We start from the raw sequence: 24,520 nt of genomic DNA on the forward strand, positions 1-24,520 counted from the left end.
TGCCTGCCCATGGGAAGGAGTGAATGAATGCCTTGGTTTGCTTTGCTTCTGCACACAGCTTTTGCTTTACCTATTAAACTGTCTTTACTTCAAACCATGAGTTGCCTCACTTTTACTCCTCCAATTCTCTCCCCCGTCCCACCAGGGGGGAGTGAGCGAGCGGCTGCGTGGTGCTTGGTTGCTGGCTGGGGCTAAACCATTACATAATTAATTCCAGTTATTTATTTATTATTTAATTTTGACTTCATCATTAACAATGTTTGAGAAAATTAACTGCATTTCAGCTGGGACTTCCAGATAAATTCAAAGGAACTAGGTAATCAAATCTTACTGAATGTTATAAGGAAATCTCTTTCCTGTCTTCACTATATCTCACCGTTCTTCTGCACATTGAGCCTAACCCAGATCACATTCAGGTGACTTTTTAAGATTTGCAGTGATTTCAGTGAGCTTCCAGATAACAATCAGAGGCTTGAGAGACTGTCACGCCCAAAATTGCAGCATTGTATCTCTCATTTACAGTGTTCTCACGACTTAGAGGAGCTGTTGGTGATTCTACCCACAGCTGCAGCTACCCATCAGGACTGGCTGTAATGCTGAGTGTTCATAGGCATAACAGGAGACAAAACTTCTAACTCTTAAAAGTACCAGTAATTCATCAGTCATGTAAAACTGACTGAAAATCATCATGGAGTTTTCTTAGTCTAATTACTGAGTGATTTTTATGAAATGCATTGACTAATTAGTGAGCCAACCGTTTACTGAACACCTTGTGCTTCAGATACGCCAGACCTCCAGTACAGAGTTATCTGAAACTGCAATCCAGTTGCTATGACTACAGCAAGCTCCCATAGGATGGCTGTATTTAGCTGGCACATCTCAACCACCCAGAATACTAATGAAATGGAAGAGTCCACCTATATGCACTGCAATTCAAACATGCATTTTACAAAACTGAAGTATTTGCAGGTAGTCGACTGCAATTTATCCTGCTTTTCAACAAAAATATAAAATCCATTCTCTTTGTAGGAACCTTTTCTCTTTCTATGCCCTGTAGCTGGACTTAAATTTTTACATATCTTTTTTTAAAACCAGATTTTAAATGATGTAGCTTAATAGAATAAATATTTGGGTTTTTTCTAAAAAGAATTCAACAAATCGAGGTAATAAGGATTTCACATTAGTTATATTCAATTATATCAAACCGAAAAATTAAATAGGACAGCTTTCACTTGTTTTTGGCTTTATACAGCAAAATCCATGGAAGGTACTCTAGTGTGTGCTTGTTTACCACACAACTGTAACAACAGAATAACATTAACCTAATCAGCCCATGCTGGTGGTGGTAAAGTTATGGTGAGAAAAGACAAATACGAAGTTATTTCTACTTGCATAACAGTTCTGCCTGGTGCTGTTGGGCTAGTCTGGGATACATTGCAACCTCTGACGTAGGTCCACTTGGGTGCTGACAATCTTGCAGGACATTTTGGGTCATTACAGCTAAAGATTACTGTTATCTTTTATCAGTGAGTTTTTAAAATATATCTTGTTAGGAACACACTGCAGAAACTATGGCTGTTGGCTATTACCATCTCCATTCATGTCTGTTACCTAATGCCCTCTACTCTATGGGAACTCATGCAGAAAATCTGGTTTGCTTGTTTAGTAATTCCTGACATTGTCATATATATGTGTGTGTGTGTATACACATACACACATATATATATGACAATGTCAGGCCCTATAGATTTATTTATGGGCCCTGACATTCATTTCAGACCTGTCAATGGTAAAGAGATCTTATTTGTCTCTTTATTACCTGTTTGATGAACTCCTGCTGAAGATGAACAAAAAAATCCAGGTTTCACATGGATTCCTTCAAGATGTATCTGTTGCCTTAGAGATGGTTGACTACAGCGGTTATCACTGAGGCACCTGTGGATACTACTAAGGTTTAGCAGGCTTTCTGAAAGGGATTACATACCAGGAATAGCCAGAATCATAAAAATAAATATAAATTTTATGTTTATAGACTCTTACATTTAAGGATTTTTATAAGCAAAAGAAATACTCAGGTTCCACAGCACAGTTAGTTTGTATGCAAGCACTAGGAGAAAATACTACTGCCTTTTACAGAATCTGTGCATTGTGTTACAAATGAAAAAGGATATGTTGAATGCTCTGAAAAAGGAAGTATTCTTTTGTAGGAATCTATAAAATATTTTTCTTCAAAAATAAAAAAAATGGAATAAAAAATAGAAGCAACCAAAATATTTCCTGATTCACATGCAACCATCATTAATCCGTTCCTGACTTAGACATAGCTCATACAAGAAAGGCCATTATGTCACATCCCCTCTTGGAATGCTAGATTTTTGTGAACATTCTACATCAGAGGTCTAGAGAAAGCGTATCATTTTCTTAAATTGAATAGGTAGAGCCAATACGCCTGCTGAGCAATGTAAGGGGATATAGACTGGTGCAGGGATGTATGTCAGGAAATAGCAAAATAAAAAGATATCTGAAAAGACCATACCCTATACTTTCACAGGAAGTTCTTACTACTATTTTCCTGCTGGGTGCCTTTGGTGTCAGGAAATGCAAAACTGGATTTAAACTGACTTTTCCTCTTTGCCAGAATCCTCACTGGCCTTTGGAATACAGTTTACAGAATCTAATGTTGCTGAAATTGTGAAAGCCACTTAATATTTATCTAACAAAAAAGCATTTTCCGCTGGGAATTAACTCTGATCTTAGGCCACAAAGTGAGGTACTGCCAGCATAGACACTGTCTCCTCAGATGTAATGCAGGACTAATTGAATCCTGCTCCATTTTTATGAGATGATGCGCCAAATAAACCTTGTATTAGTTTTGCAGGAATGCCCATTCCTGCTATGGGACCCTCTAACTTCATGCAATGTCCATAGATAGGCATATCAACACTAACAGGATCAGTGTATAGACATCTTCAGCTGCCAAAAATAATGCAAATGAAATGTTACTAAGTTACAGGCACAGGCAACCTGAAAACATTTTTAACCCCTATATCATGATCCTGCTCAGAGGAGGATAAAGGCAGAGGTGGATAAAGGCACAAACTGAAAAGACTACTGAGCAATGCAGCCTCTGCCTGTCCAATGACACAAAGCTCATGCTGCACTTAATGGCACGTGCCAGAACTTTCAACCCTTGTACCCTTCCCCCTGTCTAAACTTAGAACACTGGATCTGGTCAAAGGGAGATTAAAACATAAGTGAGCACAGTCCACTCTGCTGCTTATATTGGTGCAGTGTCTCTAAACACCTAGAGGAAACAGTTCATTTTCAAAGTGCCTAAAAAGGAAATGGACAGCATACTGCCTTTTTCATATAATCCAGTCTTTATGTGAGCAAGTCAGTTACTAAATGGCAGGTCACTGCCTGCTTCCCACTTGATCTCCACTCGTCCCTGTCTCTGAGCGTATATCTGGTGTCCTGTCCCTCGAAAAAGGAGAACAACTACTCCCTTGGGCTACCATGGTAAAACTACCACCTGATTAAAAACAGAAGAGGGGAAGAAAAGGAGAATTGAGATTACTCGAGAAAGGCAAGACCAATTACTCAGTGTAAAGAGATAGAAGTTCTCGCAGAAACAGAGAGAAGTCTTAATGGAAGGCTGAGGAAGAACGGGTGAAAGAACAGGGGAAAGAGCAAAAGCCCTAGAAAGAGGAGGTAAGGGAAAAACTATGGAAAGTAAGGGGGCGGAAGGACAAGTACTACTTTTCTTTGAGTAATAACGTAAAAAAAATGCACATCTGTAGAAAATTTAGACAGGGAAAAAAAATTCCAAAAAAGAAAATAAAATGGTGAATAAAGAACAAAAAAGGGCAGGTAAAAGTCCTGCAAGAGTAAAAGGGGGGCTGTAGGAGACAGGATAGCACATACAAGGAAAGAGTTATTTTGCCTTATTTTCTTTTTTCTCTCCAGAGCATAGTCTCTGTTAACTCCGTGTTTTTTTGTCACTGTAGTCACTAACAGATAATTCTTTGACAAGATCACTGTCATGGCATTATACAAAAATTCACAGGTCCTGCAGTACTTTTTCAAGAAGGCAGAAATGACAGAATAGAAACTTGGAAACACTGAGATTTAGTAAAAGGGATAGATCTAACCTGAGTTTTGGAAGTGGAACTGAAGAAATATGAGACTGTAGGTGTCACTTCAGCATTACAACTAGAGGAGATGGATGTGGCTGTGATACCAATGGAACTGGAGGAGAAACATTGAAGAGAGCAAGAGCACAGCACCTTCAGACCTCTGACTGAAAACGCAGCTTATTAAAAGAAAAAAAGTCTTGTCCAAAAGCTTTTCGACTTCTTTATGCAGCAGGAATAAACAAAGCTAATGAGATTCATGAACACTGGGATGATGAAATCATCTTACCAGTAACTCCAAAAATTCTGTTAGATTTATAATAAATTACATACGTGATGAAGCAACCATTTCCACGTCAGATATTTTTAATGCAGATTCCTAGGCATTTCTCTCTCAGTTGGTTTTCATACATCCAGGAATCATTACATGATTTCCCACAGTTCCCACATCAGGTCTGCACAGGAAAACATAATTACCTGAAACTATAGCTTTACCTATATGAAGTTTTAAGTACCCCCTGTTCACATATAACTGATCACTGGAAAAGGACAGCTGTCACCCTCCATTCCCTTAATACTGGGCCAGATTTTCAAGAACTGGATCTCCACAGATGCATAACTCTCTAGTTCTACATGGAAAAAAAGTGCACACGCACACGCCCCTTTCAAAATAGAGCTATCATTGCCAGAAAGAAGCTGAATCTTAATCTGTTGTGGAAGTTTTTTTAATACCACATGGATAAGGCAGACTTCAGCAAGGTTGTATAATGTTTTGAGTAATCTTCATTTGGATTTACATTCTCTGTTGATTAATATGTACCAACAGAAACCATTCACTATGTAATGAGAGGTACCTGGACATAGCAGGAGTTATGTTTTTAAGTATTTTCTACTCTGTTTCCATAAATTGTTGAACCAATTGTTTATGCTGTACTGTTGAAGCAAGCAGAAAAATAGAGAGCAAGAAAAAAGGTGACCTGTAAATCATCTATTACAAATGCAGCTTCTGAAGGAAGAGACTTCATATTTGGATAATTTGTCAAATCCACTGTGCAAAGATTACTAATGTGCATGAACCCTAAAGTCTTTTGGTGACTAACAGCAGAGTCTTCATTAATGTTAACATTGCCCCCAAATCCTACATATGCTATATAGAGTGTATATTTTACATCATAAATAAGGATTCACCTTGGCAGAAGACTTTAATGAAGTGACGGTCAGTAGTCTGATTGTTTCGATTTATAAGGCAGGTGCAATGAGGTGGGGGAATGGACTTGTAGAAGGTAAAGAAAACTCCTTGTAGATTCGGAAAACTTTCTGAAAGTATCTATGTTTGAAGAATTATTCAGATCCAGGCTTCACAAAGCTCAGCAAGGGAACAGAATATTTGGATTTTCTGACAGACAAAAGCTTCTTTAACTTTTCTCACCAACGTGCATATATCATGGAACTAATGAAAACCTCTCTTTAAATTCAGTGAAGAACAGGCAGCTGTTTTAAAGCTAATGATTTTAAAAGCCCTGTCCATTTGTAACCAAAAACGAATAATCTTTTTTACTTCATCCAAACTGATGAGTGTCATGAAACAATAATCTAACTTCTAATCCTACAGTCTCTGGCACAGTGCTAGCTGCTATGGCATTTTCCCAACAGCACTGCAAATGCCTCTACATACCAACTTTTCTTGAGGAGCTTGGTGACAAACTTTAAAGGGCCAAGGAAAAAAGCAATATGTAGAAATTGATATTCCTACCAGCTACAGCTGTCTGAGAAGAATGGCCCTTCTACACCTGTTAGTCCTTCTTGATATGCCAGAAGGCTGTGCTGATACGCTGAAAGGCTGTGCCGCCATCCAACGACACCTGGACAGTCTGGAGAGCTGGGCCGAGGGAACCTGATGAAATGCAACAAAAGCAAGTGCAAGGTCCTGCACCTGGGGAGGAACAACCCCATGCACCAGTACAGGCTGGGGGTTGACTTGCTGGAATGCGGCTCTGTTGAGAAGAACCTGTCCACCTGCTGGTGGGCAGCAAGTTGACCCTGAGCCAGTACTGTGCCCTTGTGGCCAAGAAGGCCAATGGTATCCTGGGGTGCATTAAAAGGAGTGTGGCCAGCAGGTGGAGGGAGGTTATCCTCCCCCTCTACTCTGCACTGGTGAGACCACATTTGGAGTGCTGTGTCCTGTTCTGGGGCCCCCAGTTCAAGAATGACAGGGAACTGCTCAACCAAGTCCAGCAGAGAGCTACCAAGATGATCAGGGGACTGGAGCATCTCCCTTATGAGGAAAGGCTGAGAGACCTGGGTTTGTTCAGCCCGGAGAAGAGAAGCCTGAGAGGGGGATCTCATCAGTGCTTATAAATATCTGAAGGGTGGGTGTCAGGATGATGGGACTAGGCTCTTTTCAGTGGTGCCCAATGACCGGACAAGGGGCAATGGGCACAAGCTGGAGCACAGGAAATTCCACTTAAACGAGAGAAAAAACTTCTTTCCTGTGAAGGTGACAGAGCAGGGGCACAGGCTGCCCAGGGAGGCTGTGGAGTCTCCTTCCCTGGAGATATCCAAACCCCGCCTGGACGCATCCCTGTGCCCCCTTCTCTATGTGTGCCTGCTCAAGCAGGGGGGTTGGACAAGATGATCTCCAGAAGTCCCTTCTAACCCCTACCATTCTGTGATTTTGTGATATATTTCACCGGCTTTATTTCTTTTAAAGGAAAAAATTTGAATTTGAGGATACTTTAAAACACTGGATTCCCATAAGTCTATTGATTTCACTGGACCTATGAGGTTTTGCTGAAGATGAGAACCTGACACAGGTCACTTGAAGTGTCTACTGTTTTTCTATGTTGTTATGAACTGAAAGCAGAGAAAGGGAAAACAAAACATTTATCAGGCAAATATTTTTATTATAAGCTTCTACACATGCTGTAATTAAAATTAGAAAGGAAAATAAATGAATACTTAGCATTATTCTTAAGTAATGCATGTATTTGACTTAATTAAACACAGAAAAATTATCCTTTCAGTTAATAACCAAAAGAACATTTTGTACAAATGTTTTTCTGGAGGAACTCCTCAAGCATTAATTGATATACTATGGCTTACTGCTCTAATTGTCAGTTTCAGGAATTACTTATGTGACTCCAGAGGGTGGTCCATTGGTGGTTGTCCAAAACTAGCATCTGTCCCACACCACTGAGAAAAATAGGACTTCCCTGACTACTAGTGTTAGATATTTTTCCATCTTTCACACAGAGGAGGGAAAAACCCACTGATACTGCCAAGAACTTCTCCAAGGTATTGTTCTGATCTCAGCAAAGGAATAAACAATTCTGTTGTTTGAGTGTTCCCAAACCCACACTCCCATGACTGCTGTTCAATTTCAGAATAACCATATAAAATAGAAAGAGTTCAGTGATTCAGCTGATACCAATATGAGTTGCTGTTTTAAATGTAAATTGCTGAAGGCTAACAAAAGAGAGCTGGAGAAAAGCTTTGTTGACGTGTTTTCTTGCAACCAGTATTTAATTCTGCTAACCTTTGGCAAAGTAAACTACTTGATAGAAAGAACATTATCAACATTACACTTTTAACAGCAACTTTGTTTGCTTGAGGGATGGCTACACTGTAGAAACAAGGGAAAATATTTCCAGAATGTGTGGAAAAAGTTGCAAGCAAAGTAGACTCCTGCTGGACACAAGGTACCACGCCACTTAGAGTTTGCCAGGGTGTGGATAGATCCAGTGACACTGAAGATTGCACTGGGACAAGAACAAGTTAATTCCACTTAAGAAAAAACAATTCAGAGTGTTGTGCTGGCTTCAGCAAAGTTTTTGTCCTTGGTGTTTTCTGCTAAAAGAGCAATGTCATTTGCCTGTATATCTCATGTATCAGGGCAGTAACTTGAAATAGTAGAGATTCAAGTCTAAAAGGGAGATCTACTCAGCTTAATTTGGGACAAGCTTAAGAACATGCTTAAAGTCAGACAAAAACATCACTTGAAGCTAAAGACAACAAGCATTTCTAAGCCTCAGAGGATACTACAGACAAAAATCTTCATTCTGATGAGAGGACAATTACTGTACTCCAGAAATAATTTGTTCCCATCTTCATATCTATCACTTTCAGTATTAGCTATCAGCACTTAATAAGTAAACTTCCATCCCCCCAACATCACATGTTATAACTCTCTCCAATCCAGATCTTCACGCTGCTGTCTATAATCTCTTAAGAGGCACAGAAGATTTCATACTATTTTCTTAAATATACACTAAAGAATATCCTATGACTAAAATGTAGGGATTGACTCATTTCATTGCCTTTTAAAATCTTATTTTAACACAATTCACATTTAATCTCATTGAAAGGAACCAAACTGCAAGCTTACCTGTTACTAATAGTGTCTTAATAGTCTCTAAAGGATCATATATTTAAAATAAAAATTCCTATTACCTGACACACTTCCAAAGGTATTTTTACTGAAACAAAAGGCTGTTTTAGGAAACTCATGATGAAGAATTTAGGGAACTCCTTCCAGCTCCATGTCAGAAGCCTGATTAAGGTTCCAACTGGGAGAGTGAAACCACCTGTGATGCGAGGAAGAGGAACTGGCACTAACTATATTCCTGTTGGAATCTTCTGGAGAATCCAGCAAGTGGGTTTGTATTATGGAGTATAATTTAGGAAAATTATTACACTGAATCCAGAAAAACTAGTAAGAACTCAAAATAATTATATATATAGGTATATAAACAGATAAACATATTAAATAATATAGAGCAAGAGCAGAATCCTTTTATTAGGCCAGTGAGTATCTTTAGAATAATTAGATACGTTATGGGGCATACGGTTATTTTGGGGGTTTGAAATGGGAGCAGAAGTTGTCCAAGTTAAATACAGGTCAAATTCTGCATTTTATTTGTACATCTATATACAGTAATACACACATCCAGTAATAAATACTATTATCTCCAAGGGATGGACAACACAAACCGACAATGCAAGTGTATTTCAAAAACATCAAATTGTTTTTATCCCTGTTTTCCATCTTGATCTACAAGTGTACTTATGTTCCCCTCCTGGTTTTACAAACTGTTCACTGGAACTTCCCTGTGGCTGTTTTTCAAGTGTCATATACACACAGGGATTTCAAAGGCATTCTGCATTTCCACGTCTCACTGCATGAGGTGAGTATCGCAGACCCTTAACATCCATGAAGAATCACACCATAAGTTCTACTTTTTCCACAGAATATTGATTACTAATACATCTTTCCTCTTGAAAAACACATATTACATCCAAAATACTTATGTAACCAGATATCTAATCAATATTAAAGTAATTAAATCCCACTGTGATCTGTCCTTCCTACAGACTTCCTTATGCATTATTTTCTCCCTCTGGCTTACATGTCCTGATCTCTTTTCACTAACTGCCTGGAACTCTGTATTCCACAGATCAATGAATTACTTTTATTCCATTAACTTCTCTTTCTTTTTTTTTTCCCTTTGATGCAATCATCTAAGTGTCCTCTTCTTCTATCCTCTCAATTATTTCTTTAAAGTATGATTCATTTTTTATTTAAAGGAACTACCTGGTAATCAGCCTTTAAGGATTTTGGATTTTTATTTACATTTACTTTGATATAAATACTTTGTCTTCTTTTGTTTCTCTTGCTTTGCCTTCTGTGCCTTAACAGTCTCTTTGGCTTCTATAACATTTCAGCATTTTAGTATGGAACTATACATCAATATTTATTTCGTACTGTGCTTTCAGTCTGCCCATTATTTTTGCTACAATCTCAAGGTTTCTCAGAGATGGATCCTGGGGGGACCCAACTGGATGGAAGGGAATAGTGATGGGAAAGAGAAATCTGCCTCCATTCACTCTTTGCACCAGTTCCCCTAGTAAACTTTTAAGGTTTATATCTAAAACAGCCTTTCACATGGAAACTCAGATTCTAGAGCTCCTGTCTGCTGTGCAATGCTGTTGAATGACACAGGTCTATTAATGCAGAGTGCTTGATTCCCAGCAAATATTTTATATCTAACAAAAATAACTGTCCTGGAGTTCTATATGCAGGTGCACTGCTCTTTGTTCTGATTATACAGGTTCCTTCATTTTCCTAGGTATCAGTGAGTTTACAAATAGTGAAAGGAAAAAAAGAAGAGGAAGAATAAGAAAAAATTAGATTGTCTAAAGTGATTCTTACTCCAAAATTGTGCAACATTTGTGAATCATGTCTCTCTCAGTTCATCTGAACAACCTCTGAGAACACAGAACTAAAATTAGGGGCAATCGTCTGTCTCTTAAATTTATGAACTGAAATTTTAAATTGGCTGTAAAAACAATGGAAGGAATAGTTATGGAAGTAATTAATGACAACACGAAGAAGAAGTGACAGCAGACCAAAGACAAAGAACACAATCACAGCTTTTTGGTAGATAAAGCTTTTTGAGATATTTATCCAGTCAAACTTTAATGGCATTTTAATATTATATTGTTAGAATTCCTTAGTCATGAAACTTTTTTGCCTACTCTTCATATTCTTAAGAGAAAATGAGTAGGCTGTTCATTTATTTCTGTATGGACAGGAGATGTCAATAAAAGCACAGTTATCTAGTTTCATCATTGGAAAGCTACATATAATATTTCAGATTTGCAGGAAAAGTACGTACACCCTGTTCAAAAAGTCCTTTGTATCTTAGTTTTAACAAAGTGATGAGCTTGAGAATTAAAATCAATAACCCTTCAAAATGTTTCCAGTTCCTATCACTTGCATCATATATTACAGTATCATTTGCAAAAGTCTTGCCAGATTCAGTGTTTGAAATACCCACCCTTCCTCTTCCACATCTTCTTCTCTATAGAACTTAGAGTCTTCAGACCCTCTGTTACTCTTTGAAACAATAAAATGGTTCTGACCTTGAATATTTTAATAAAAAACAAACAACAAAGACTTCGATCTTTCTCTGGTTGCTAACCTTCCCCCCCAACCCCCACTGTGTGCTTTATTGTTGAAATTATAACCTGAAGGTCTTTTAAATATACAGCGCTGTACAAACGCCTGCTAAGTAGCAGGATATAATGTTCTGGGGAATTAAGGTACCTACCAATAATAAGTTAAATGAACAGTGTTCAATCATTGCTGTCCCTTGTGTTCATATGTTACAGGGCAGATACAGTCATTAGTGCGGCACAGTACAGGGAATTCTCCGCTAATAAGAAGTTCACGAAGGCCTTAGGTGGAGTTTGTAGAAACATGACTGAATTTGCACTGACGCCCCAGCTGAAGGTGATGTTGGTACCAGTGCCTGCTGATACATCCCTGAAACCTTAAACTTAAATATAGAAGGATGTTTTCACAGATCTCACTTTTTTATTGCCTTTATCATTTTTCCTGCCCACCGGCTGCTTCTTTTTTCCTACTCCAGGGGCTGTGTCTCCCAGTATTCAAGAGAAGCATAGGCCAAACTCGTTAATATTCACCAGTTTAACTTTTCTTCCGTTCTATTCAAGTTTAAAGGGTACTGTAACGAAAAAAACGAGGGCTGTACCCAGAGGCTAATATCCCTATTTATCTTCATATATTTCATTGGAACATAGACACAAATGAAAAATACTTTGTCTTCGATCACATACCTTCATAAGCTGCAGTAATTAAAAGTCTAAAATTTCCTTGCAGTTTAGAAAATGCTCAGAGACTTGTTTGTAAAAGGTAGTCAAAGTGGCCACCTCTGTGGAAGGCCTCATATGCCTTCAATTCCTCCTTCCCAGCAGCACTAAGCTTCTTAAGACTTATGCACTTCCTACAAACTATCATGCTCATGGGACTCCAACACTTCTTTCTCTCATCTCTTCAACTACGCTGCAGCTCTGGAGGTCCTGAGTTCTTGGTTTAGTCCTTTATAATACAGTTTTTAACTTCATCCCTAGCTAAGAAAGCATACAACCATAATCCCTCTCTTTCCCCCAGATTTACAAATAAAGTAACTGAGAAGTTCTACAAAGTTGTTACAAGCAAAATTAGGAACATGATCTAGGTCACTAACATGACAGAGACAACTCTTATGCATTCAGCTCTCAGCACCTTTCAGCTCACTAGAGGACTAATAACAGGAAATTTTGCTAGAAGCTCTGAGCTCATCAATTGCAGATGTGACAGAGAAAAGAAACTCGGGCATATTAGTCACCAGTCACAGGATGAGCCACCAACGTGATGCAAGTGCAAAAAAAGTAAATGAGAAGCGAGAGAACCAAGCCAGGCATTTCCAGGAGAGACTGGAAAACATTAATCTTTGTCAAAATATCTGGAATGCTCAGTACAGCTCTGGTTATTCATATTTTTAAAAGTTAACTGAGACTGAAACATGCACAGAAAAAAGTTACTGTCAGAGGAACGAAGAGACTATGATATGAGAAATAACTTAGAAAAGCTTATCAGAGGATATGACTGTTCTTTAAGCTAAAGGTTAAAGTAGGTAAATGAAGAAATGCATATATACTGATTTCTCTGAGACTGGAAATTAGAAGGAGGTTTCTCGCCATCAGGGCAATGGCATTCCTGAATAGAATCCTAAGTATTCTAAAGTTTGACCTGAAGTTTATGAAACAGCAATGGCAGTGTGACTCATTGATCCATGAAGCTTTTTCCAGTCCTTCTTTCCTAACATGCTTCTTCCAGAGGCACACGTAGAGCGCTAGGAGTTTTAATAACTAACATGCATTTGCTGCATCACAAACACAGCATCTCATGAAAACCAGTCCCTAGAGAAGATAGCAACCTCTTTCACACAAAAAATAATGCCGTCAATACAAGTGAAAATTTCATGCAGCTGCTGAGTTCAGACCTTTATCACCTAATCAAACAAGGAAAAAATACAGACAAAAGATTAATAGTCCAGTTTTCCCCAACATATTCAGACTACAACTGATATTTTGTTTAATATGTCTTTTGAGTTCAGACAGTCCAATGTGGCCATTTTAGACTGGGTAATGAGTAGACTGTAGTGGATATTCACAAAAATTCATACATAGAATTATTTTCCGAACACAGAGTAAGATGCTGTTTCTATAGACTCAAAGAAGGTCTGAACTTGAGTTAGCTGGTCTTAACACAAATCCCCTGCATTTTCCTTTCTTGCATTCAGCTAAATCACCAGAGACACCCCTTACTACAAGGTTTTGTGCATAACTATTCAAAACAGAGATGAGGTACAGAAGGGGTGTCTAAGGAGGGGCTTACCATACCTTGGGTTTATATACAAAAATTTAAACCCGTTCATATGTGCATTTTGTATAATTTCTACTCTCACAAAATTTATGAAGTGCATACATATTCTTACTTCATGCATCTGGCAGTTTGTAGCACAGGGTTTGACACTGATTGCGCAGAGCTTCATGGTATGTTTGCACTAATATTCACCCAGAACAGAAAGCTTAAGGTAGAATTTAATCCTGAGTCACCCTATTTATAAAGTCTTTTGATTTGCACAAGTATATTTAGTCTTGCACCTATGCACATTTTAGGAAGCATAGGCTAATCCAGGAGACCCAGTATAACTAAATTTAACATATTTAACAGCTCTAAAACACATTAGTACTACACAGCAAGCAAAAAAGCCCTGAGGTTTTTTTCTAATAAGTTTTGAAGGGTGACAGATTGTCTTGCTTAGCCAATAGGAAACATCTTGTGAAGCTGAGAACTCTAATACTGTATAAGGGAGATCATTATCCTTTCCTGCTACGTTCCTCATTATTTTTGTCTAAGCACCACAGACCCATTCTGCTCCCACACCTTGTCTTGCAACTCAGCCATCACATAGTCTGACTTCCAGGAAGGTAGCAGTGCTTTCCTCAAGCTTTCTAAGTTCACATCATACCTACTTACAAGGCTAGCAACAAGGAGAAAAATTTCAGGGAGCTCCCAGTGCAATGACCCAAACTGGAATTCCACTACACCATCTCTGAAATCCCCCAGTTCCCTCGGTTGCTTCTTTTTCCTTCTCTTACAAGGAACACTAGTTATTTGCTTCACTGCAAATGTCTCCTCCCTCTAGGGAAAAGACTTGGGGTAAGAGTCTGCACATCCTTAATAACTGTGTTGAGATAACTTCTTATCAGTATTTGAAGGCTTTATCATCAGTATTTCAAATGTGCTACTGGTGTCCCACACTGTCCCCATGTGAGGAGGCCTTCAGCTCAGAAACTTCCTATCGCTACAACAGTTTGAAGAGCTCAAGTAAGTTTGACAGGTTAAGCAGCAAACTTCTGTTCCATCCTCACCCTAAATATTCTTTTATTCTGTGCTAAAAGACTGCAACTTTAAAAAACAAAACAAAACAAACAAAAAAAACCCCAACAAAAACCAAAAACCAAACCAGAGTGAGAGCTTGCAAACTCCAGTACACTGGGCTAACAGGCATCTACACAAGAGTGTTATGCACAAAGGGACAGAGGTCAATATTGAGTTCACACAGCAGAAACACAGGCTTGCATAAAAAGTCTTGTGCTCTTGTGTTTTATAAGCCAAGGAGTGAACACAATCACTGATGTACGTTTCCGTATACAGCACTGCAGAATATTGTATCCCATTTTCCAGGTAAATAGCTAATATTTCTCTATGATTTTCTACACAACAAGACCCTATTCTTAACTGGTTGGTCACTTTTCTACTCAGGTGAATCAGCCTGTGACAATTTGCAACTCAGATGAAACCAGTGTTTATCTGTCAATCCTGTCGTTTTCTCTTACACAAAAAAACCTCCAAGCAGAACGATAAGGATGGTGATTGTGAGCTAATCACATCTCCAGGGAACTGCAATTCTTGAATGCATTTGACACTTCCTGTGCTTCAACAGCTGTAATTATTTTGCAATAATTAGACCTTGGCAGTGCTTATTTCTTAAATGTCTGCCATACCTAAACATGCCAAAACCATACCCCATTCAGCATTCTAGTCACAGGACATGAATACCTGCCCCAATATTGTTTACCTCTTCTGCACTAAAAGGACTGGGTTTTGACTTCATAACAGCTCAGAGAGTTCAAAACCCCCAAAATTGTTTTTAGACCCTTTATGTGAAATATGAGGAGTATTATGTGAAATACAAGAGTAAGGTGAAAGATTTGGGGAATTTTTTCTTCTGTTTAAATTTTGGACTAAAGCAGTTTTCATTGCTACACACAGTCAAAACTACCTACACGATAAAGAGTATGTTCCCCAATAGCTTTCCTCCCCCCACAACCCTTCACTGCAGCTAGCTTTGATTAGCACACCACCTTTATCAGAAAGCAGAAGCTGTAACAGTACTCAACAAAACACAGATCTATTTAAATAGACATGCATAAAGACCGGGTAACTGAACACCTACAAGAGAATATTCTTTAATTATTCCTGGTATTAGCTGGTGTCCTGTGTCTGAGCTAAATATCCCTCTCCAGATCATAGTAAATAATCATCCTCTCCCAAAATACAAGCCTTAAACCCAGCCCAGGAAAATCAGGATGCTTTTGCCATTACTTGTCTCCAGACTTTTTCCCCTTTCATTCAAAAAGCACTTTAGACATATATGTTCAGTGTTGAAGTCTTCAGGAAAGTGGCACAACCACAAAGTGAGTAATCAGTTAAGTTAATCTTTAACAGAGGAAGAAGAGAGAGAGAAAAGAGATTTTCATTCAGCTGCTGGGAGTAGGAGATAACTTTAATAATGCACAAAATATCCATCAGCAAAAATTCTGTTCACTCTCTTCTGAGTGCTCTGATGGCTAGACTTGACTTTCTGGGAATGTTGCCTACATGTATATAGATATAGACAGGCAAGCAAATAGAAACATGTCAGAGAGACTTTTGCTGATGAAATTCCTCAGCAATCAGGTAAATGATATACCAGTCCCATGCTCAGTGAGTCGATTCCTCTTAGGGAAGTTTCTCCTTTATTACAAAAGAAAATTACTACCCACATGAATTTGGCTTTGGATAACCTCCACCTGGCTGACAAACAAAAAATTCAGGGAGAAGTGTTTTTGGAGCGACAGGACATGTCGTCTTATTTTTCTAATATAGGCAAAGGTTTTAGATTGAGTAGAGAATGGAAGTCACAGTTGCTAATAGTAGCTAGTATGGTAGAAAGGACATATTAAGAACATTAAAGTAATAAGATGTCTTTAAAAATCTCATTTGAAGATATGGGAAACATTAATTATTTTCTCATAGCAGATTTAAAGAAATTTTTTCATCTTTGTATATCTGTTTACATACTAGATGTTTTCTGCTGAAAACAGCACATTAAAAATGGGATATGATCATTATTTCCTTTTGAAAGAGATGTCCATAAAGTTATGTCCACAAATAGATAATTTACATACTCTAGAATAGTGCTGAAAGAATTCATGGACAAATAACAACTTCTTTCCGTCTGACATCATCCTATTGTGTCTAACAACACTTTCCTCTCTTAACAACTCTAATTCATGTTTACTTCTGCACTTCTTTCATCACCAATGTGAATTTTAAACTACTGGTCTATAGACACCATGAAATCTTGGCAAAAAAGTGAGATGAGTTAGATACAGCTGACCAATTTGCAAATTAGCATAGAGAATATAGCTTCAAAAAAGCCCAGCAGATGATAAATAGCTCTTAAAATCAGCCACATTTTTAGCTGTTGGATCACAGGCCCAAACTTCTCATTCTCAGTTCCAGTTAGAGATCTGAACCTTGAGATACCACAAAACAGATATGATGAAAAACTTGAGATCTTAACCATGCTATATTTTCCGTTCTTCAATACACCTATTTTGTCCAGCTTTGCAAAGGCATTTATTACATACCTGTTGTAGAGATGGAAATGCCCTATATACTCATCTTTATTATTTATAATGTATTCATCATCATCTAGCCAAATTTTATTGTACTCTCACTGCACAGATCCTGCTGGGTTTTTGAGTTCCATATAATATTGTAAATGTTGCCGTATGAGAAACATTCCCAAACACTAAGACTTTCCTTTTCTTTATAAACTGAATTCCATAGTTACAAAATACCATTAAGTAAACAACTGATGGTTAGGTTTCCATCCTAAAATCACAGAATCATAGAATCATTAAGGTTGGAAAAGACCTCTAGGATCATCAAGTCCAACCGTCAACCCAACACTACCATACATCCTAAACCATGCCCTGAAGTGTCATGTCTACATGTCTTTTAAATACTTCTAGGGATGGTGACTCCACCACCTCTCTGGGCAGCCTGTTCCAATGCCCAAACACTTTCAGTGAAGAAATTTTTCCTAATATCCAATCTAAACCTCCCCTGATGCAGCTTGTAGCCGTTTCCTCTCATTCTATCACTAGTAACTTGGGAGAAGAGCCCAACACCCACCTCACTTTCAGGTAGTTGTAGAGAGCGATAAGGTCTCCCCTCAGACTCCTCCTCTCCAGGCTAAACAACCCCAGTTCCCTCAACCTCTCCTCATAAGACCTGCTCTCTAGACCCTTCACCAGCTTCGTTTCCCTTCTCTGGACACGCTCCAGCAACTCAATGTCCTTCTTGTAGTGAGGGGCCCCAAACTGAACACAGTACTCGAGGTGTGGCCTCACCAGTGCCCAGTACAGGGGCACGATCACCGCCCTGCTCCTGCTGGCCACACTACTCCTGATACAAGCCAGGATGCCATTGGCCTTCTTGGCCACCTGGGCACACTGCTGGCTCATGTTCAGCTGGCTGTCAGCCAACAACCCCAGGTCCTTCAGGAATCAACTACTCTTCCTGAGAACCTCCATCTCCTCATTTTCAAGATAATATAAAAAATAATAATTACACATATAATTACAAAGAAAATACAAATTCAGTTAAAACAAGCTAAAATGTAACAAAATTAGCTGATCAGGTCATTCAGGAATGACAGTGAAAAAAAGAAAGTGGTAAACACTTTCTGAGGAGGTTGAATTTGATCTCCCTAACAGTCACCAGACTTTCTGGGCCCCTAATATCAACTAATTGTTGCAGTTATTGAGGATGAGACAGGAGGATTCTAATGGTTTTTATGAAACCTTAATCAAAATTCAGCATGAGAACAATACAGAAAGAAATTTTTTCTTAGTATATTCTGTGGTCTATTAGTTTTAGCCAAGCAGGAGCAAGTAGTCTTTGAATTAAATATGCATGATGATGTATTCCATGGTTTCTCATTCTGCTTTGTTTTTAAGAAAATAAAAAAACACTAGATGAGAAGACATAATCACTGTAGATTTTAAATTCATTCACACTTCTAAGAGCAGAAAACAACTAAAGAAGCTATAATCTGATTCTAATTGGAAATCTACACAGTTACAGGTAGAAATTTGTCTAAAAAAATAGCTCAAGTTCCATCCAAGTCAACAGTCTCTCACCCTGAAGCAGAAACTAGAATTTCTTCATATTCCCATATTGTAGAACAAGATTAAATTTAAAGGTATCACTGCCTCTAGATAAGTGAATATGAAAAATTTCTACCTCATTTAGCATTTTTCATTGTGTGATGAGAAACTTTTTTAATCAAGTTTACGTATGTCCAATAAACCAAAACATAAATTTTTTTCATGGCTTTTTTAAATGCCGTATGTGCTGAAGGCAAGCACAACCAGCCACATATCTTCTCTCTCCTAACCTTTCAGGGGTGACGCATTTATCTCCCACACCCTGCAATGATGGCAAGTCTGCCTGAGCAGGCACAGGTGCAGCAGTCATTGCCTGGTTGGTTCAAAAACTCCTTTCCAATCCTGTTACCAGTTCCTTCACTTTCCTACTTGGATCACAGTCCTCATCCTCTTGTGCTTTACGAGCAAAGTATCAGATCTCAGTCATGGTGTGTTTGAAACACAATATGTAAACTTCCTTTGTGCCTTCCTGATTCTGGAGGATTTTTTGCCTGTTAGAGCACTGTAAACAGCCTTTGGCTGCCACAGTTAGGCTGCTTCTAGACAGGACAATATATGGAGTATGTGTGGTGCAGTACTGAGGGCCTGATTCCTTCTGCCCTTAGTCCGATTCCTGACTGCAGATAGGTAACTAACATACCTCACATGCACCTTTCTGTAATGCACCATTACTGTCTAGAAAACAGGTACCAAGAAGGATAATAAAATCCAGGTCCCAGATTCTCAGGTGTTCTTTTACACATTAGTGCAAAGTTTAACACAGCCATAGGCAGTAATGTTACTCCCGCAGTAACGTTCACTGGCAGCAGACTGCCTTGGATAGAACACTTCTCTATTCATCCCAGGAAGGAGCAGCTGTATATTTATGCAAAGTACTTAATTTTGCTGTATTTTTAGGCATGTTTGAACATGTCTACCAAATCCCCTTGCTCAGGATTTTTTCTTCTATAAAATATTTGCAATTTTGCATTGCAAGCTGATAAGCAAATTAGCTGTTTTAGGCAAAACTTCCCATCACTCCAAGTGCTGAACATCAGGCTTTTCCTCAGACAGCGTAAATGTAGGGAGAGCCCCATGGGACTGTCCATCTCCCTGCGTGGTATCTTGCCTGCAGAGCTAAGCTTGCAGCTTAAACTACTGTAATGCAGTGTAAGATAAATGAATACATGTGGTGAATAATAATGTTGTATTTTGTAGCCTATACATTAGAAACCAGCATCACTACAAATCAGAGATCTTTTGGACTGATACTGCTGTGCACTGTTACATATGACACAACAGTTTAGGACTAGAGATGAATCCTGCTGAAACTTCAGAAGGAATTTAAGAAGCAGAAAGTAATAATTTAAAATGGACCTTAGGCAAGATACTAGCACTAATACCTTAACCTTTACAAAAAAGGAAGAAAGGAGAGGAATACAGGTAGCATTGCTGTTGCACAGAGGAAAGTTGTGACTAATTTACCTGACTTGTTTCTCTAATGAAAACTGTAAAAGCAGATTAATGCTTTACTGTATTGTGCCACATACAGATATCTTTTCTAATACCAAAAAGATGTAAAAAGCTGCTGAATGGGAACAACTTTACCCACGTTTTGCCAAGGAGTACTGACAACACTACACAAAAGACAAGAGGAAAGCAAGGTTTGCCAAACAGATTTAAATGATCCCAGCAGTCTGAACAGCCACTCTTAACAACTACCATGGGGTATTCAAAGAACACATTCCGCTTGGCAATATCCTTCGTCTCTCCTTCATCACTGAATTTGATGAAAACACTCCAATCACTTATGGTGATTGGAGCTATTGTATTCTGTGTAGCTGCATATAACCTAATTACATGAATATTTATTATCTCAAATGTGACCTTTCTGTTGCTTATTCCAAGCAGAGTCATTTTGAATAGCTACTGGTCCTTACAGGTATTTTATTATATACCGAATATTCTTATATCCACAACCAGCCTGTGACCAAAACTAGAAGACAGCTGATTTTAAATGAGCTTTTTTTTTTTTTTTAACTGAACATGTGAATGGTGTAATTTCTTCAGGTTACTTATATATAGAAAAAAACATAGCTAAAAAAAGAACGAACCTTGGAAGGCTACTGCATTTCTCCTCATAAAAGAAATGAGCAAAACAAAACCTATTTATTGCAATTGACATTTTAGGTATAAAACCTGCACAATATAACTAATAGATTACCAATCAGATTCAAAATTATCTAAGGAACAAACAAAACAAGAACCTCAAATGCTTATTCTTTATATCTTTCCAATAAATGAGCAACACTTGTAGGAGTATTCCAAAATTCTTTCTTTCACAGCATTTAAACTCTACCTAAAATAACGGTAAGTTATTTACCCCCAAAATCATATACCTTTTACCCATTTAAATTATAATTCTAGTGCATCAGAAAAAGCTAAAGAACTACACAGAGAAACACATAAAATTTCCTTGACTTCTAAGAAATAAGAATAAAGTAAATAATAAAATATTAAAATGTGAGTAGATCCCTTTTTTGGTTATCTGCATTTGGTAAAGAGTCATATAGGACCAGGTGAAGCTAGGCAGCATGACAAGTATTGGGGAAGACTACTTATTCCAAATACATCATCTCTTAATGGAAAAACAAAACAACCAAACAAAACCAGTGGTAGTTAACATGCAGGGCCTGGTTTTGACTTTCACTGAGTGAACTGAAATGAGGAATCTGTCCCTCGTAGCAATCTACTGTGTTGCCACTGGACACATACAATAGTGATTCAGTCTTACTGATATGAAGAAGGAGTTTTCACATGATGAAGTACAACATAGCACATCTATGTTGAACTGAGAACAAACACTTTAGAAAGGACAAGATCTTTATCTGGTGTAATGGTGTTTCCCTAACAGAAGTCTAATCACATCAGTTGTATTAAAAAAAAAGAAGGAAGTGGAAAGGGGGAGAGAGGTGAATGGAAGGCTTGCTTTGATTTGGTGATATACATAAAATAATGAAATTCCCATGTTAAGGAATTTTGTATGAGGATTATAACCCGTCTACTCTACAGTCAGAAAGAGAGGAAGAGAGATGACCAAAGGTTAATTCTCTGTGCTTTTGGAAAGCACCAGCTTTGGAGGAGTAGGACCTACAAACCACAGAGCATTTGTAACTAAGACATCTATGCACCACAGTGCACAGTAAGACAGAGTCACCTGTCTTACTGTAACATCTGTATCCACAGCTGATGACATATATTTCCTGTCTAAATATGCAGAAAGATAAAGCAAAGAAAGAATCACAAAATATCATCCTTTCAAATTTGCAAATAGTGTATGGGAACTAATTACTGCAGTAAAAGCCCAGACACAGATAAAAGATGGATCATATTCACAGCACAAATGAAGGCACCAACTCAATTTTTTCCTTTAGCAGAATCATGGGACACAATGATTGAAGTACACAGTGGGATGCATTAGTAGGTTGTTATCATCTATAAATATTGCATACTCTCCCACATGTACAGAAGAGAACAAACTGGGCATATCTGAAAACCTGTGAAGTCCACTTCAGTGTAAGTTCAGTGAAAAATCAAAGAGAGAAAGGGGTAAGAGAAGCAGGAGCCCCTCTAGCCAGTCTCTTTCCTTCCCTGTGGCCTCTCCTCAGAAGTCAAAGAAACCCCTGTGTGGCAGATTCTGCAGGAAGGCAGCTTTCTGAGGAAGCCTACTGCAGGTCTTTTTTTCTTTCCTCTTAAGTATTTCAGACTGAGCTGACCCACGGCTACGTGGAGCAGGCACATCTTTAGCACTGATGCCCTGATGGTCCTTACAGGAATGGGGGAATGCAGGAGGTGCAATGTGAAGAGGATGTGGCCTGCTGTGCTGCCAGGTTCACAATTCCGTGAAAAAGCAGCTGAACAGTCATCCTCTCTCTAAGCACCTAGTTCTTACATTTTACACTAAAGATTGCTCTGATACCATCACAGTCAGACTGCCAAATTCTGTGAATCCAATTTATTCTGCCTTATTAATGGGGTTAGGTGACAGATTAAAGCAAAAATATCTGCATGTCTTCCCCTCCCTCGCCCCTGAGTCTGCACACAAACTCAGTGTTGCGTTGCGTGATTCATGTGGGAGAAGAGGAGGAATTCAGAAATTATTAGAGGTTTCCCTTCTTTGTTTTGCAACTTGTGGACCTTTTCCTTGCTCTTCTCAACCTTTTCCTCTTTCAGCCTTTTTCTGATCCACACAGCAATGGGATACAGCATACTCCAGTTGATGAGTAGACATACAGTACCAAGGATTTTGTCAGTCACAAATCACATGCTAGTATGAATTTTGAATAATGTTCTTTCGGCACAGATCGAAAGGATCCCTACTAGCATCCCCCTGAGAAGCCGTGATCTTTACATTTTCCTTTGTCACGACACAGTCATGATGTAAATTCTCTTTTGGTATTCTATGTCTGCTGGGCACATTCACACTGTCTGGGCAGTGACCCTTCAGTGAAGTGAGTCACAGCTTAAAAGGTAAGATGCAATTTCATTATTTTTGGTGCTGTGAGTAAAAATGCGCAGAATTCAGCAAAAAGTGTACAGACGCGTACCGCAAAGCAACAAAAGCTTTGCCCTCTGTCCAGACAGCTGAGCTTTAACATCTTTCATCCTTTAGACCCTTTGCCACAACCCCCATTTCCTGAGCCTTTCTCTTATTTCCTTGTGAGGCTGTGAGTGATTTGGTTCCATGCTCTTCCTTGTAGCCGTACAAGATAGATTTAAACTGACTAGCACTTGATGCCTTCTATTCGTAGCATCTGTATTTTCTTCAGTTGTTTTTACCTTCCCCATCACACTTAGCTCCTTTATATGTTTGTTCCTCTTTAGACAGGCAGAAACAAGTAGTGTTTACTTATATAACTGATTTTCTCAGCTTTGCAAACAGTACTAAGATTACGATATTCTTCAGTAGCCAGACATTTTGCTGGTCACTACCTGTAAAAACACTATCAGTCACTCTTTTCCTTGTTTTTGTATCACTTGCTGACCATGGATTTGTTATTCTTTTTCCTTCTGCAACTGAGTAGCACTTTACTGTGATTTTTTGCCATTAATATAATTAATATGATAATAAGACACACAGTAGCATGAACACTTGTGGTTTACTGCACCCTATATCCCTGTTAGCTTTAATGCCTGATTTTTTTAAGACGGTAATTCACAATGATGAAAAATCATCAAAGATCACAACTCCAATATCCAGACAAAATGCAACTTGGCCATGTCAAATTTTTTCCAGTAAGGGTGCAGTACTACTGTGATATTAGCGTGGTATTAACGTATGTGGGAAACTAGCATGGGTTGTCACAGAGCCCCAGGTGCAATAGGAACAGCCAGACACAGACCAGTAGTTTGTAACTGTTACTCCTGCAAATGTTACCCAGAACACACACAGAGAATTGGATTCCTTCTGAGCACTAGAAGATTAATTCGTGCCACCACCACGCACCTGATTACACTTCAATGACTACCAGGAGAGAAATTGCAAGAGCATTGTTAAGACCCAAGCCAAGATACTAAGCCTGCCATTTAGCCCAACATTTTGTGTTCAAAGGTAATGCATATTGTAAGCCCTTTAAGGAGAGGTGAGACAGAAATGCTTTAAATAACATATCTCTGTGAGGATTTTATAGCTCCTGTATTCTTCCACCCTCACTGAAAACCTTACTTTTGTAAAGTCAATTAAGATTCTCCCATCTTAAAGTTCACCTGTTAGGGCTGTCTTTCACCTGTTCATGTTCTTGTTATTGATTCTGCAGAAAGCCAGGTATTTCAGTGAGTCTGAAAGGGCTAGACTCACTGCTCCTCTAGGACCACAGATTGCGAGTTCTGTGCTGAAGCATAGTTAATGCACTTTGGAGAGCATCTGCCTCAGCTCAATGGCTAACAAAACACATGGGGTCCCCATGTGACCCCACAGGACCAGGTGAAACAAC

At 38.6% G+C, this 24,520-nt stretch overlaps 1 long non-coding RNA gene across 8 annotated transcripts in view; it reads right to left on the bottom strand.

The window, feature by feature from the left end:
* LOC142061278 (uncharacterized) overlaps window positions 1-24,520 on the bottom strand; it is a 346,726-nt gene that overhangs the window by 143,666 nt on the left and 178,540 nt on the right. The window lies entirely within an intron of this gene.

The sequence above is a fragment of the Phalacrocorax aristotelis genome, chromosome 8 (assembly GCF_949628215.1).
Source record: "Phalacrocorax aristotelis chromosome 8, bGulAri2.1, whole genome shotgun sequence".
Taxonomy (NCBI): domain Eukaryota; kingdom Metazoa; phylum Chordata; class Aves; order Suliformes; family Phalacrocoracidae; genus Phalacrocorax; species Phalacrocorax aristotelis.